At 42.5% G+C, this 16,503-nt stretch overlaps 1 protein-coding gene and 1 pseudogene across 1 annotated transcript in view; both read left to right on the top strand.

The window, feature by feature from the left end:
• Nucleotides 1–16,503, top strand: part of LOC145276847 (putative peptidylglycine alpha-hydroxylating monooxygenase 1) — a 132,127-nt gene that overhangs the window by 38,293 nt on the left and 77,331 nt on the right. The window lies entirely within an intron of this gene.
• LOC145277297 (U2 spliceosomal RNA) lies at nt 10,814–10,958 on the top strand (annotated as a pseudogene).

Genomic DNA, 16,503 nt, shown 5'->3' with positions numbered 1-16,503 from the left:
GGGTAGATTTGCCAGAAAGTGCTTCCAGTGCCAAGGATTCCATCTGATTAAAGACTGTAGGGAACCGAGATCAGGGATCACCTGCTACCATTGTGGCCAGGTGGGACACATCAGCAGAAATTGTGTCGCCTCCTAAGACCAGGGAAAGAGTAAAGGGGAACTGTTGTACCAATAGTTACCCCTTCTGTGCTAGATGAATCATTGCCAAAATTAGTGGTAGTTGTTAATGGGAAAAGAGCCATAGCCCTTGTTGACACGGGCTGCACCATGACACTGTTAGCAAGAAATATTGCTAAATCATGGAGTGGAGCCAGCATTATCAGAGCCGTGGATGGCAGGGAGTTGAGATGTATGAAAACAATCAACCAGCTGGTAGTGGGTGCTACAGTCAGGGAAGGCCAAGTGACTTTGGATGCCTCGGCGTGATAGGGATGACAGGAGTAGAAACTATGAAATAAAGTGGATTGCTATGAGAACACATTGCAAGAAGAGACAAGAAAAGAATTCGAAAAAGAAGTGGAGAGATGGATAGAAGAGGGAATTCTGAAACCTTGGTCAGCAGAAAAAAGTGTAGTGCTGGCACTTATGGCAGTTGTTCAGCCTACTAAGAACAAGGTTAGACTTCAGGGAGCTAAACAAACATGTAGCCTGCCATCCATTGGAAGATCTGTGGAGAGATGCAACTTGATAGATCGTTGAACATCTGGGAACATGAACCACCACCAATAACATCAAATGGAAATGTGACCATGTTCTATGACAAAGACATACAGGCAGGCACATACATAAAAGACAAGGCCATCAAATCAGATATTGTTATATGGAACAAGCCTGAAAGAATTGTGCTCATTGTTGATGTCACAGTCCCAAATGATTTCGGCCTTTACAGAGCTGAACGGGAAAAGATAACAAAATATCAGTACCTAGAAAATGATCTAAAAACCACATGGTCTCTGAAAGCTATAAAGATTATACCGGTTGTGATAGGAGCAACTGGTTTAATAAAAAAGAATCTTCATAAATACTTAGAAGCCATCCCTGGAAGACCAAACTGTAACGAAATACAGATAGCAGCCATAAAGGGAACAGCATCTATTCTTAAAAGAACCCTCGGATATAAATTTAAATCATAACAGAATCATGTGTTAGCTCCAGGAGGGAGCCCCTTGATCTCTTAAAACTTACTGAAGTTAAATAAAAAAAAAAAAGAGAGAGAGAATTGAATGCCTACTGGAGAGAATTGAATGCCTATTAGACACCAACCTCGGGTGTCTTCAGTCTCTCTGGTACCAGGGACTCTGGTATGAGGATACTTTTAATTTTTAATTTAAAGTAAACCCTGACCAAATATTCGAATTTAAATGAAAATGAAAAATAAAACTAAATCATCAAACTGGCAGGATGTCGCCCAGGATAAAAAGATCCCCTCAGCTGGCTAAGCACGGGGTCATATGAGGAAAATAATGGTGCACCTTCTCCTTGTAATGTTTCCACAAATGAAAACACTAAGCTGGACACTCCACCAGACCAGTCAAATTCTAGTCCTGGAATCCGGCAAGACCAAACAAGAACCACTAATAAAAGACACTATAACCAAGTCAAGTGGTCACTTGAGGAGAAAAAAATTATTCTTCACTGTTTTGCATATCCAGGTATGAGAAATGGGGGAGGAAAAAACACAGTATTCGAGGCTCAAATAAAAACTTCACCCTTACCAAAAGAAAAAACAACAATAACCACAACTAAGAACTTGCTTTCAATTGTATCTAATTTTCTGAGAAACAATGGTGAGCAAATATCCCAGCTAAAAAAGATGTCCATGAAATGGCTAAAAACAACATTTGCCCAATCAGCAATCCCTTCCCTATACCCAAGATCTGCCAAACCAAACAAGAAGACACTACAACAAATTCTCACCTGACGCAGCTCCCTGAGACAATGCCAACAAGTCCAAGTCTTAGATGTCTACCAAAAATAAACCAGAAATATACCCGACGTGCCACTCCATCAAATAATGCAACATCTTCCCAGGAATCACTCCCAACAGACCCAACACAATTTAAACATGGGCAGACATGCCAACAGTATGTCCCACTTCAACATGTGACATTGGACGCAGACCAGTTGGAACTAGAGGAAGAGCTGGCAAACAGGATAGAAATAGCACGACGTCCAGCTGTTGAAGATCGGCCCAGACTGATAAAAATTAGTATGAATAAAGCCTTCAAGGTGCTTGTTTCAAAAGTCAACGATGCCCTTGAAACAATCACTCCGATTAACGCACCATTGAGTGAAATAAATCATACAACATACGGGGCAGCATGGTTTATTCAATTAAAACTCTTACCCAAACATAAGGAGAGTAAAAGAGGAAACATGAAGGATAAATCATATAACGCAGCCTGGAAACGTAAACTCCAGCAGAAAATAGACAGACTCCGAAAGGAAACTGCCCAGATATATGCATTCCTATCCTGTGAAACCCCAGGCAAAAAACTAAATAAGAAGGTGAATAAGTTGAAAACTTACTATTCCCTCCAAAACCAAGCACAGCTAAGAGCTAAGACAGCAGAACATCAGGCTGAGATAAAAGCCTTAGCTGCACAAATAAAAAATAAAACCAAAAACTTTGAAGCAAAAAGGATAAATAAACTTTTTGCAACAAACCCAAGAATTGTCTATAGGAGACTTGTTAAAGAAAAAATAAAGGTGAGCTCCTCACCAACACAAGAAGAAGTTGAAAACTTCTGGAGGCCACTCTATGAGGACACTAAAGTACATAAAGAAAAGAACTGGATAAATACCATCAAAGAGGAGAACAAGGAGAAAGAAAAGATGCCAGCTCTAAAAATTACCAAGGAGGCTGTCTGCAAGAAGGTAGCCCAATGCAGTAATTTCAAGACCCCAGGAATAGACTAAATACCAAATTTCTGGCTGAAAAAACTGAGCGCACTTGATCATCACTATGCCAAGGAATTCAATAGAATCATCAGTGGAGATGAAGAGCCGCCTGGGTGGTTTACTGTAGGCAGTACGTCACTTATTCCCAAAAATGAGGACACCCACATGGCTAGAAAATATAGAGCAATCTGTTGCCTCACAACAACCTACAAGCTCCTAACAGGGATAATCGCTGATGCAACATACGACCATCTGATTGCTGGTGATTACCTTGAAAGTGAGCAGAGGGAGTCTACGAGGAAAAAACTAGGCACAAGAGACCAACTCCTTTTAAACAGAACCATATTAGAAGACTGCAGAAGAAGACAAATAAATCTGTCAATGGCCTGGATTGATTACAAAAAGGCCTTTGACAGTATACCTCATTCCTGGATACTTTTGTGTTTGAAGCTGTACAATGTGCACACTGATATTACATGATTTCTTCAGAAACAAATGGCCAGATGGTGCACATCAATTCCATTACAGCTCACAGAAGGAAGGATACAGACCCCAAACAAAGATCAAGCGAGGAATATTCCAGGCAGACAGCCTCTCACTGCTCCTTTTCTGCCTCACAATGGATCCACTAAGTAAGCTACTTAAGCGATCCAATACTGGATACAATCTCAACATTGACAGAAAGAAGGAAGAAAATAAAAGAATAAACCATCTACTCTTTATGGACGATTTGAAACTCTATGCGGAATCCGAGAAACAACTTGTCTCTCTGATAGGCATTGTTAAAAATTATACAGAGGACATCTGCATGGAGTTTGGATTCGACAAATGCGCTAAGTGCACCATAAAGAAAGAAAGAAAGAAAGACAGTATCAGAACATCTTAATCTTGGCAATGGCTCTATTTAAGACCTTGAAGAGGATGCTGTCTATAAATACCTGGGAGTGGAGGAGAATAAGACACTTGAAAATGGAAAGATGAGAGAAAAAGTTCAGGGAGAATACTTCAAGCGACTTTAAAAAATTCTCTCATCAGAACCATCACCAAAAAACAAAATTACTGCCATCAATCATTTGGCAATACCCGTTGTCTCTTATGGAGTTGGCATAATCAATTGGCCACAAAACTGTATCAATATCCTTGACATAAAAACTCGGAAAATGCTGACCCTTCATAAAGTCATTTACAAACATCAGTGCATGGACAGGCTGTACTTACCACGGAGAGAAGGTGGTTTAGGCCTCACTGAAATAAACCACTAATACTGAGCTTCAGTGGTAAGCATAGGTCAATATATCAAATGTTCTTCTGACCCCAAAATAAAAATGGTGAATGAACATCACACCAAATATTTGCCCCAGCAGACGTCAACTACAAAGCTTGGTGAAAATTTCAGTGGTAACACACTGGATAACACAATAGAAGAATATGACAACCCAACAACTTTAATCGCCCGAAAGAAGAGAAAGGAGTATACAAAAAGGGAACTGAAGACAAGACTAGAAGGATGGCAACAACATAAGAGAGCAGGCAGGTTCATGGAAGAACTGAACCAGAGCTACATTGACAAGGAGGCTTCACTGCAATGGCTTAAAAATGACAAATTTCCATTTGATGAAGAATGATTAATTATAGCTGCACAAGACCAAGGATTACTCACAAATTGATTTAAGAAAATGGCTGGTCTACAAAAAACCGACCAATGCAGCTGTTAAAAGCCCAAGTCACCTAATGTCTGGATGCAAGATCCCTCTAGCCGATGGTCATTACACTGCTCGCCACAACAAAGTATGTAGATACTTACATTGGAAGATCTGTGGAGAGATGCAACTAGATAGGTCGTTGAACATCTGGGAACATGAACTACCACCGATAACATCAAATGGAAAAGTGACAGTGTTCTACGACAAAGACATACAGGCAGGCAGATACATAAAAGACAAGGCCATCAAACCAGATATTGTAATATGGAACAAGCCCGAAAGGACTGCACTCATTATCGACGTCACAGTTCCAAACGACTTTGGTCTTAATAGAGCAGAACGGGAAAAAAAGGAACAAAATATCAGGACCTAGAAAATGATCTAAAAACAACATGGTCTATGAAAGAAATAAACATTATACCAGTTGTGATAGGAGCAACTGGCCTAATAAAAAAGAACTTCATAAAAACTTAGAAGCCATCCCTGGAAAACCAAGCTATAAGGAAATACAGATAGCAGCCATAAAGGGAACAGTGTCTATTCTTAAAAGAGCCCTCGGATATAAATTTAAATTATAACAGAATCAAGTGTTAGCTCCAGGAAGGAGCCCCTTGATCTCTTCAAACTAACAAAAGTAAAATAAAATAAAAAAAGAAAAAAAGAAAAAAGAGAGGAAATCAATGTATACAAAGAGGTCATGATGAAATGGAGGAAGATGGAGTGGGCCACTAAGATCGTAGACCTGAAGTTGGCTTAATTGTAGATTTATGTGGATGAAAAGCTTTGGCAGTACCAACTGGGCAAATATAAGGGAAAGCTGTATTGTCTAATGAGATTGGGCTAAAATCATGACTACTATACTGAAGATGGTATTGAAGACAGATTGTGAAGTGGATGGGGCCCTAGTTCATATATTGATGACATTCTTGTGGAGGAGGCGAGGTGACAGCAGAGAAGGTGAGAGATCATATTGAAGAAACCAGTGGAGTTGCTAGATGGTGGAGCAGCTTTGGGATTGAAACTGTGGAAAGATGGAAAAGGAAACCTTGTCTTCAGACAAGGAAATGAAGTACCTGAAGTTGGGACTGAATTGACAAAGTGAGAACTTTTCTCAGTCTGCGAGAAGTTGATGGGACACTGGTATTGCTGGTTGGCTCAGGATGGCGTGTAGTTTTATAAAACGGCAGACGGGTACTAACTGCTGGAAGAGTCATGTGACAAAGGAGGTTGTAAACTTAAGAGAAATCATCATGAGTGTGAAAAAGGACTCAGTGAAGGGAGAATGGTATATCAGCAATAGAGAAGAGGGAGTAATATGGTGTGATGCAAGGTCGGCAGTACTTCGTGAACAGTAGCCTGAAATGTCGGAAATTTTCTGTTTCTATGTCTATCCTTGTGGCCATGTCACTAGTAAGGGTGCTGGAGGTAAACGTTTCATTGAGGCTGATGTTACCCACCTGATAGTCAGGGACCCGAACCTTGAATTAACCATGAAGGAGGCTGTTCTATCAGCAAGTGCAAAGTATGATAAGTATGATAAGGTAAAGCCGTAACAATTACCCACTAGTAAGTGGGTAATTGTTACGGCTTTACCTTATCATGTGCTACAAAAAAAAAAAAATTCCTGTCTTTTTCTCTCTTACTTTCCCTCTCTTACCTGCTCTAACCAAGTCTGTCGACCTGTTCCACGAATCCCAAAACCTCAACATGAAATATCTCCAGAAAAAAACGCAAATAAACCTAGAACCCCATCCTCCAACGTAGACCTCTACTACCATGTCTCCTTCTCCAACATCAGGGGTCTACGTTACAACCTTCCAGAGGTTGAAACCCAATTTCAGGAGATGAAATCAGACATATTCTTCCGAAGCAAAATTGGTATAGGGCTGACCACTTCCCTAGACAAGTTCATAATTAAAGGATACTCTAACTTAACATCTAAATCTGACCCCCAAATCGCCATGGAATATGTGCCTACATTAAAGATGGCTTTCTGTGTGGTAGGGATATCTCCAGAAAAATCCTAATTTACCTTATATGTGCTTTTGGATTGCACTTGCTTACACCACCACATTTATATTTGCTCTCTATCGTCCCCACAACAGCGGAGTTACTATCTTTAAGAGTATATCTGAGAAGGTCCTGGATATGACCTAAAACTATATCCGATGGCTTGCGGGCCTTGGGGAGTGTGGAGCCACCCTTTAATTGCCATTGCTCCCAGGTCCATTCTGACCCGGAGTGGTAGTACCTGTTAGGGTCCCAACTATGGGTTAAATAGAATCTGACCTAAAAAAAAAATATACTCCATTAAAAATCATTCCTCAAAATAACTAGATTCGGCATTAAATAACCTGAATCACTTTTTCCATTTCTACCAACGAAATAGATGCACTGAGACTAAAGCTGCTTTCAGGACTGCCAGCAACCACTGTAAAAGAGTAATAAAAATGCAAGAGAGCTATATGCTCAGTCCATTAAATCCAAAGTAGCTGAGCAGTGGCTTGGTTCCCACCAGTTTTAGCAAATAGCAAACTGGATCCTGAACAGAAACGTGCATTCCATCCCAACCATCATCAATAAACCTGAGGTAATCTCGTCAGCATCAGACAAGGCCAAACCATTTGCCAAGAACTTTGCAGCTAATTCTACCCTATGCGATGAACGCCATCAACTGCCCATATTTCCTCCTATAACAGACAACACGCTATGCAACATACAAATATCTGTGTGTGATGTCACCAAGCTAATCAAGAACCTTGATTCTAGTAAAGCAATGGCCCTGACGGCATTCCAATTATAGTGCTGAAAAAGCTTCAACCAGGACTTGCCGCCATACTTACAAAACTGTTTAAGCATTGCCTAAAGGAGAAGTGCTAAATAAAATCATTTCTCTCTGATAGGTATTAATGCTGGGCCCAACTCTCTTCCTGATCTACATCAATGATCTCCCAAAACACAAAAACTTAAATCATTTGTTGACATCTATGCTGATGACACAACCATCTATGGTAACACATCAAAGGCCGTAAATGACAAAGTTCTCTCAGATTCTCTCTCCTCTGATCTTGAGCGCATGGTATAATGGGGGAAGAGGTGGCTGGTTACTTTTAATGCATCTAAAACTAAGCTTCTATCTTTACATCATCAACGCTCTGATCCCCCATCCGGCATCAATTGAAATGGATGGCTCTCATCTGGGAGAGGATCCATGTTTTGATATCTCACTGCTGATGCAGTTCTCTATTTATATAAAAGCTAAGTACGTCCAAGGATGGAGTACTGTTGTCACATCTGGGCAGGAGCTGCTAAAAACAGCCTATCCTGCCTTAACAGTGTACAAAATGGACTTCGTGGCTTAGTGGAGGATGCCTTTTTCTTTTCCCTGCATCCTCTCCCCCAAAGAAGAGACGTTGCGAACCTGTCTTGGTTTTATCATTAGTTCCATGGCAAGTGCTCGTTTGAGCTCCAACCTCTGGTCCCCCCTCGCCAATCTTTCATGATAAACACCTGTCTAGCTGAAACCACTGTCAAAAATGTTCCCCACTCTTTATCTGTGCCAAAGCCAAAACGTAGATTCCATGAACAAAGCTTCTTTCTTAGAAATGCACGCCTGTGGAACTCTCTTTCATTTGCCTGTTTCCCACCTGATTACAACTTGGATATCTTCAAGTCCAGCATAAACAAATTTGTGATGAACCATCTCCTTAAGTAAGACACTTTATCAAATTTCCAATACTAATGATTACAACGATACTATCCCATTGATTACTGTACACGCAATAACCCTTATACTCGAGTGGCTACCGGGCCTTTATAAGTGGTGACTACTATCTAAGAACAAAAGAAAAAAAGTAGTCTGGCATTGGGTGCCATATTGGAGATTGGAGGTGTGACTGTGGAAGATGCAGCATGGCTTAGGAAGAAAAATGACTACTCCCATAGAAATGTTGCTAAACTGGACGCCATTATGAAAGGGATCAATCTGGCCCTGAAGTGGTGACTGATTCAGCAACAGTAGCATTGTGGATCAGGTCGGTAGTGACTGGTGATAGGAGAATTAAGACGAAAGATGCTGCTGAAATATTATCAAGCGAAAACTTGGAGCGCTTGCGGATCTGAATAAGGAGTTCCAATTAAAGGTGTCGGTCCTGCTGATCCCATCAGAAAAGAAAAGGTGGACACAAGTAAATAAGGCCTAGTTTCAGGATGGAAAGTGTGTGGCTTCTGTATGCTGTGCAGGAGAGGAGGTCAAAAAATTGCATAATATGCACCACTTTGGTCAGGCGTGGATATTGTTCGTGGCAAGGGAAGTTAATCCAAAAATTACCGAGGAAGTAGTCAAGGGGGTAGTAGAAAATTGTAGGGAATGCCAGTTGATGTACCCCGCACCATCCAGAAATGAGGCAGGAGAACTACATGTGGTGGAGGACTTTGATGTCATGCACTATCGCCATAATTTGTAGATGATTGACTGTGGACCAGGGAGATTTGCTATCTGGAGAGAGATTGGTGGAAACTGTGTGGGAGATCGGAAAAGTTGTTGAGGAAGTATTTTTGGAGAGAGGGTAGTTGCAGAGTTGTTGATGGACAATGACCCTGCTTTTCGGTTTTGAAGGAGGTGTGTAACAAGTGGGGTGTCCGGCAATTTTTTACGGCAGCCTATCGACAATAGAATAGTGGAAAACTATCACCATACCATCAAGGCTACTGCAGAGAGAAGCTACATCTCACCCATGGAGGCAGTATTCTGACACAACATGTCGCCAAAGACTGGACAAAATGAAACAACAGCACCTCCTAGGGCCATCCTTACTTATGAGTGGCGGCATCCTTACAGCAAAACTGCAGGAGTTGAGGGTGAGGAAGCTATCATCGAAGTGGGTGAAGCCTCCCAATGCAAAATGTACTACTTCCTGCGGAAGGGTAGTAGTAACGGGGAGAGTCAAAGAATAATGTAATTGTAGATGGCGTTCCTCAACATATATTAGACCTGTGTTTTCCTGCCGGTAGACAATAATAGTTGTTAGGTGGAGGAGGTTGAGATCCGTCAAGAAGCAACTTGGACTCATGCTGTGCTTCCTTACAGTCGGATGGGAATAACTGTAATGAAGCTGAGAATGTCATCTTCCAAGAAAAAGTCGCCGAAAGGCCTCAGCGTAAGAGTAGGAGGCCTGCTTGACTATGAGGTGTTTTATTGATCTTGGGGATCAGGGGGGATGTGTGGTGTATCTGCAAAAGAAAGGGCTTATCTGTGTTGCTCCATGTGAAAGAAGAGAGACAAAATGTCCGACTCATTTATGCACTTGGAGTGCATGATGGGAAAGGCAGTGTTTTTTTTTTGTTGCAGTAGGACATAAAAGGAGGTGAGCAGCTCATTAGCTCATTAATCGAGCACAGAGAAAGGAGAGACATGTGCCTCTGCATTGGGTGAGCATTGTAACCAGTCTACTCTTCTATAGAGCATGGAATAGTAGTTTTAGGGAAAAACTATTAGAATAGAAGGCTTTCTGGTGTCTAAGGATCTCTACAGTGTGAGATTGGGATTTTGCAGTTTGTCAGGTTAGTCATGGGGTCAAGGAGATACAAGTGCCTTGAGTTCGTTGGAACACATTCTATTAATGTGTGAGTGCTGAATTTATGCTGTCAGCGACATAGTTGATTAGGGTACAGTCTTGGTTTGAGTGAGAATGGTAGAGAAAATATAAGTAATGTTATCTTGCAAGTTTACTCTAAAGCACATGTAGGCCATTTAATTCTAGTTTGGATTCTCTAGTCAAAGGGAGAGTGTTGTGAATATAGACTCCAAGTCCATGCGTGTATCTGACTGAATCTTTACAGCAAAATGGAAGACAAGTGTTTAGAGAGGATGGAAGAGTGTAGTGTAGACATCAACAGATTTTGCTAAGAGAAATGATTCTACACTGTCTAAATCCACTTGTGAATTTAAGCCTCAAGTGAGGAGGTGAGTTGATTTTGCTTGAGTTTGCATCTGGTTTGAGCGTATTTTCTGTTTGTGCTGTCATATTATTTAATAGTTTTAAGGTGAGAGGTGTTCGACATAGTGGATGTGCATGACATCAAATATGCACACAAAAGAAGACCATGTTGACTCTTCATCTACAGTATTATGGCCTCACAAAAAGCTCACTGGAGACAGGTGCCGGGTGCCTTCCCATGCATGACATGGCTCTACAACTGCTATCATTATTATTTCTTGGCCTTTTGGCCGAGATCAAAGTGTAGCATCTGTTTCGGCAGATACTACACTTAAGATAATTTGTACCAGTCAATGGAGGGGAAACCCTCTATACTGGGACAATTATTATTTTTGGTAACCAGAGTGACCCCTTTTAGGGGAGCTGGTTTTTACCTCACATTAAAAACGGCCTTGTGCCTAATTTGCTCAGTGGGGGAGCAAATAAATACCATCTGTTTCGGCAGATACTGCAAGCAAAGACTATATGTGGGGGCGACCCCACATATAAGACCTTGGTCAATATAGGGACAACCCTTCATACCAATTGTCAATATCCAGCTCCCCTACTCCCCGGGGAGTTGGTCTCAATTTCCCCTTCACTCCTCACATTAAAAATCGGCCTTGTGCCTAATTTGCTCGGTGGGGGAGCAAATAAATACCATCTGTTCTGGCAGATACTGCAAGCTATGACTAGCTATGACTAGCAAAGACCAGATGTGGGGGCAACCCCACATGCCTGACCTTTAACCAGCTCCCATTTCCCACCTCTTGGGAGCTGGTCCCCTTTTTCCCTTCCCCCTCCCTTCACTCCTCACATTAAAAATCGGCCTTGTGCCTAATTTGCTCGGTGGGGGAGCAAATAAATACCATCTGTTCCGGCAGATACTGCAAGCAAAGACCATATGTGGGGGCGACCCCACATATAAGACCTTGGTCAATGTAGGGGCAACCCTTCATACCAATTGTCACTATCCAGCTCCCCTACTCCCCGGGGAGTTGGTCCCCATTTCCCCTTAACTCCTCACATTAAAAATCGGCCTTGTGCCTAATTTGCTCGGTCGGTGGGGGAGCAAATAAATACCATCTGTTCCGGCAGATACTGCAAGCAAAGACCAGATGTGGGGGCAACCCCACATGCCTGACCTTTAACCAGCTCCCATTTCCCACCTCTTGGGAGCTGGTCCCCTTTTTCCCTTCCCCTCCCTCCACTCCTCACATTAAAAATCGGCCTTGTGCCTAATTTGCTCGGTGGGGGAGCAAATAAATACCATCTGTTCCGGCAGATACTGCAAGCAAAGACCATATGTGGGGGCGACCCCACATATAAGACCTTGGTCAATGTAGGGGCAACCCTTCATACCAATTGTCACTATCCAGCTCCCCTACTCCCCGGGGAGTTGGTCTCAATTTCCCCTTCACTCCTCACATTAAAAATCGGCCATGTGCCTAATTTGCTCGGTGGGGGAGCAAATAAATACCATCTGTTCCGGCAGATATTGCAAGCAAAGACCAGATGTGGGGGCAACTCCACATACCTGACCTTTAACCAGCTCCCATTTCCCACCTATGGGGAGCTGGTCCCCCTTTTCCCTTCCCCCTCCCCTTCACTCCTCACATTAAAAATTGGCCTTGTGCCTAATTTGCTCGGTGGGGGAGCAAATAAATACCATCTGTTCCGGCAGATACTGCAAGCTATGACTAGCTAGGACTAGATATGACTAGCAAGGACCAGATGTGGGGGCAACCCACATGCCTGACCTTTAACCAGATCCCATTTCCCACCTCTCGGGAGCTGGTCCCCTTTTTCCCTTCCCCCTCCCTTCACTCCTCACATAAAAATCGGCCTTGTTCCTAATTTGGTCGGTGGGGGAGCAAATAAATACCATCTGTTCCGGTCGATACTGCAAGCTATGACTAGCTATGACTAGCAATGACCAGATGTGGGAGCAACCCCACATGCCTGACCTTTAACCAGCTACCATTTCCCACCTCTCGGGAGCAGGTCCCCTTTTTCCCTTCCCCCTCCCTTCACTCCTCACATTAAAAATTGGCCTTGTGCCTAATTTGCTCGGTGGGGGAGCAAATAAATACCATCTGTTCCGGCAGATACTGCAAGCTATGACTAGCTATGACTAGCTATGACTAGCAAAGACAAGATGTGGGGGCAACCCCACATGCCTGACCATTAACCAGCTCCCATTTCCCACCTCTCGGGAGCTGGTCCCCTTTTTCCCTTCCCCCTCCCTTCACTCCTCACATTAAAAATCGGCCTTGTGCCTAATTTGCTCGGTGGGGGAGCAAATAAATACCATCTGTTCCGGCAGATACTGCAAGCAAAGACCATATGTGGGGGCGACCCCACATATAAGACCTTGGTCAATGTAGGGGAAACCCTTCATACCAATTGTCACTATCCAGCTTTCCTACTCCCCGGGGAGTTGGTCCCCATTTCCCCTTCACTCCTCACATTAAAAATCGGCCTTGTGCCTAATTTGCTCGGTGGGGGAGCAAATAAATATCATCTGTTCCAGCAGATACTGCAAGCAAAGACCAGATGTGGGGGCAACCCCACATACCTGACCTTTAACCAACTCCCATTTCCCACCTCTCGGGAGCTGGTCCCCCTTTTCCCTTCCCCCTCCCCTTCACTCCTCACATTAAAAATTGGCCTTGTGCCTAATTTGCTCGGTGTGGGAGCAAATAAATACCATCTGTTCCGGCAGATACTGCAAGCTATGACTAGCTAGGACTAGCTATGACTAGCAAGGACCAGATGTGGGGGCAACCCCACGTGCCTGACCTTTAACCAGCTCCCATTTCCCACCTCTCAGGAGCTGGTCCCCTTTTTCCCTTCCCCCTTCCTTCACTCCTAACATTAAAAATCGGCCTTGTGCCTAATTTGCTCGGTGGGGGAGCAAATAAATACCATCTGTTCCGGCAGATACTGCAAGCTATGACTAGCTATGACTAGCAAGGACCAGATGTGGGGGCAACCCCACATGCCTGACCTTTAACCAGCTCCCATTTCCCACCTCTCGGAAGGTGGTCCCCTTTTTCCCTTCCCCCTCCCTTCACTCCTCACATTAAAAATCGGCCTTGTGCCTAATTTGCTCGGTGGGGGAGCAAATAAATACCATCTGTTCCGGCAGATACTGCAAGCTATGACTAGCTATGACTAGCAAAGACCAGATGTGGGGGCAACCCCACATGCCTGACCTTTAACCAGCTTCCATTTCCCACCTCTCGGGAGCTGGTCCCCTTTTTCCCTTCCCCCTCCCTTCACTCCTCACATTAAAAATCGGCCTTGTGCCTAATTTGCTCGGTGGGAGAGCAAATAAATACCATCTGTTCCGGCAGATACTGCAAGCTATGACTAGCTATGACTAGCAAAGACCAGATGTGGGGGCAACCCCACATGCCTGACCTTTAACCAGCTCCCATTTCCCACCTCTCGGGAGCTGGTCCCCTTTTTCCCTTCCCCCTCCCTTCACTCCTCACATTAAAAATCGGCCTTGTGCCTAATTTGCTCGGTGGGGGAGCAAATAAATACCATCTGTTCTTCAGATGCTGCACTTCTATTTCTTGTTCTCTTTCGGTGGAGGAGAAATCCTTCACGACTGAGACAATTTTTATTTTTGTACCTTTTCTCCACGTTAAAAAACGACCCTGGTGTCTAACTCTGTCCCGTGGGGAGGCATAGTAAATAGGTACAACTGCTATTATGAATATAATGATAGAACAGCCGCTCTAAGCACTACCATAGAGTTAGGGTTCCTATTCTGTCAGTAGGAATACAACAGCCAGACAAACTATCAAACTGGTACCCGCAAACCTGTCATACAAGACTGGCTCGGTCCAATTGCGTGAACATATCTGGCACATCAAGTATCTCCAAGATGTCAAGTTTTAGGAGAGGGCAGAAATTGGGGGATGGCATTTATTGCCCTAGTCAGTAAACTGGGTGTCTGTTAAGTCCCTGTGTCACACTTTTGCACTTGGATAATAGGCAAAGAAAGAGTATAAAGCCAGGCTATAGACAGAGCCTACCTATTCCTCTAATCATTGAATGAGTTAAAGAAAAAGAAGAATGATTTTCAAATCACCAAATTCACTGTGTCGAAGCCCACGTACAAAAATCTGTCCTGTTCCCTTTTTGACAATATCACAAACGAGCTTTCTTCAATTTCTAAATTGCAAAGTACAACATACTGACATCAAGCCAATAAAAAAAGAATCGTTTTCAACTAAAGGAAATATCAACCCTGACTGCATCTCAATTTGCATAAGACACGTTTTTGTCTTGTGTTGGTCAGGTTTCAAGTTTAAGACTTTTTCTCTTTCTTTTCCTGAATGACACCTGTGCTACAATTTTATGCCTGATCTCATGATCACAAATAGGGTAGGGAGGTAGTATTTGGCTTTGTTTGGTACTCCTTAGCAGAAGTGGGGCTACATGGTTAGACACAGCTAGCCTATGCTACACAGCCAGACACAACTAGCCCATGCTACATAGCCAGACACAACTAGCTCATGCTCCACAGCTAGACACAGCTAGCATTCAGTTAAAAGTGATGACTCTTTTTTTTATAATGCAACCAAATCCCAGTTAAAAGTGAGGACTTTTTCAAAAAAAAAAAAAACCCAACCAAATCACATTTTAAATTCTTCATTTTAATGTGATGACTTTTTCTAGAAAATCCAACTGAATCGAATTTTAACCTTCATTCAAAGACGACTTTTTGTTTTTAAAAAATCCAACTGAATCCGATTTTAACTTCTTTATTCAAAAGCGTCATCCACCATCTTATCAGGGCAAAGTTGTCGAGTGACAAACTGGTCATATGCATTAAATGCAATGGTAGCATACACGGTTATAAGGGCCTGCTTGACCTGCTCTACATCTGTTTCCTGCTCCATACTAAGTTGCCTGTATATGGCTAGAGATCCACCTAGCAATCTCAATGGCAGGACACGGTTGACACCCCTCATAGTACAAAGCTCAAACATAACTTCCACATTTTCGATCCACTTGATAATGAGCATATTAGCTGCAGCACCACTAAATTCCATAATCAACCGGACATCAAAAATCTTGCCCTTCATCAGGTAATAAAAGGCCAAAATAGTTTCTAACCATTGAATGAAAGAAAAAGAAGAATGATTTTCAGATCACCAAGTTCACCTTGTCGAAGCACACATACAAAAATATGCCTGTTCCCTTTTTGACATTATCACACACAAGCTTTCTTTAACTGACACCAGATTGCAAAGTACGCTGTACCAACATCAAGTTGACAAAAGAAAAAGACTCGTTTTCAACTGAAAAAATGATGGCTTTGTTAGGGAGAGGTGTCCAGGCGATCAACGAACACAATAAGTCAATCCCAGGAAAAGGTGACCGATAATAGTGTTACAAGAAGTGTCTGGGCGATCAAAAAACATAATAAGACAATCCTAGGAAAGGTGACCTATAATAGTGTTATGGAGCATATAAAAGAACACAATAGAAAATCCCGGGATTTAAAATGACCTATATCCATGATGTCAATTTCCAGGAAAGCTAACAGATATTAAATAGGTTAGACCAAAACCAGTAAAAAGTACAATAAACAAATGATAGCGGAAATAAGGTTAACAGGCCAGTCAACAGGTACTCTTACCCAGAGAGTTGCAAAACAATAAACAAGCAGGCGAGAAAAAGGTCAACAGGTCAAAGTGATATAAATTGAAGAGCAGAGAGAAAGCAGTGGCAAGAGACACAAAACGAAAATATAGGTTGACATAGAGTTCTGCGACCCACCCTCATCCCTAACCTTCACGATGTGATGATGGTAGTTATGGCTGTTACTTTTGATGTGTAAATTGTAAATAAACAAATCTGTATTATAAACAATAAAGTGTCTCGTATTCATTTTAAAA

Source organism: Euprymna scolopes, chromosome 5, assembly GCF_053919585.1.
Source record: "Euprymna scolopes isolate OS-2025 chromosome 5, ASM5391958v1, whole genome shotgun sequence".
In the NCBI taxonomy this organism is placed as follows: Eukaryota; Metazoa; Mollusca; class Cephalopoda; order Sepiida; family Sepiolidae; genus Euprymna; species Euprymna scolopes.
This window is presented reverse-complemented; position numbering and strand designations above follow the sequence as displayed.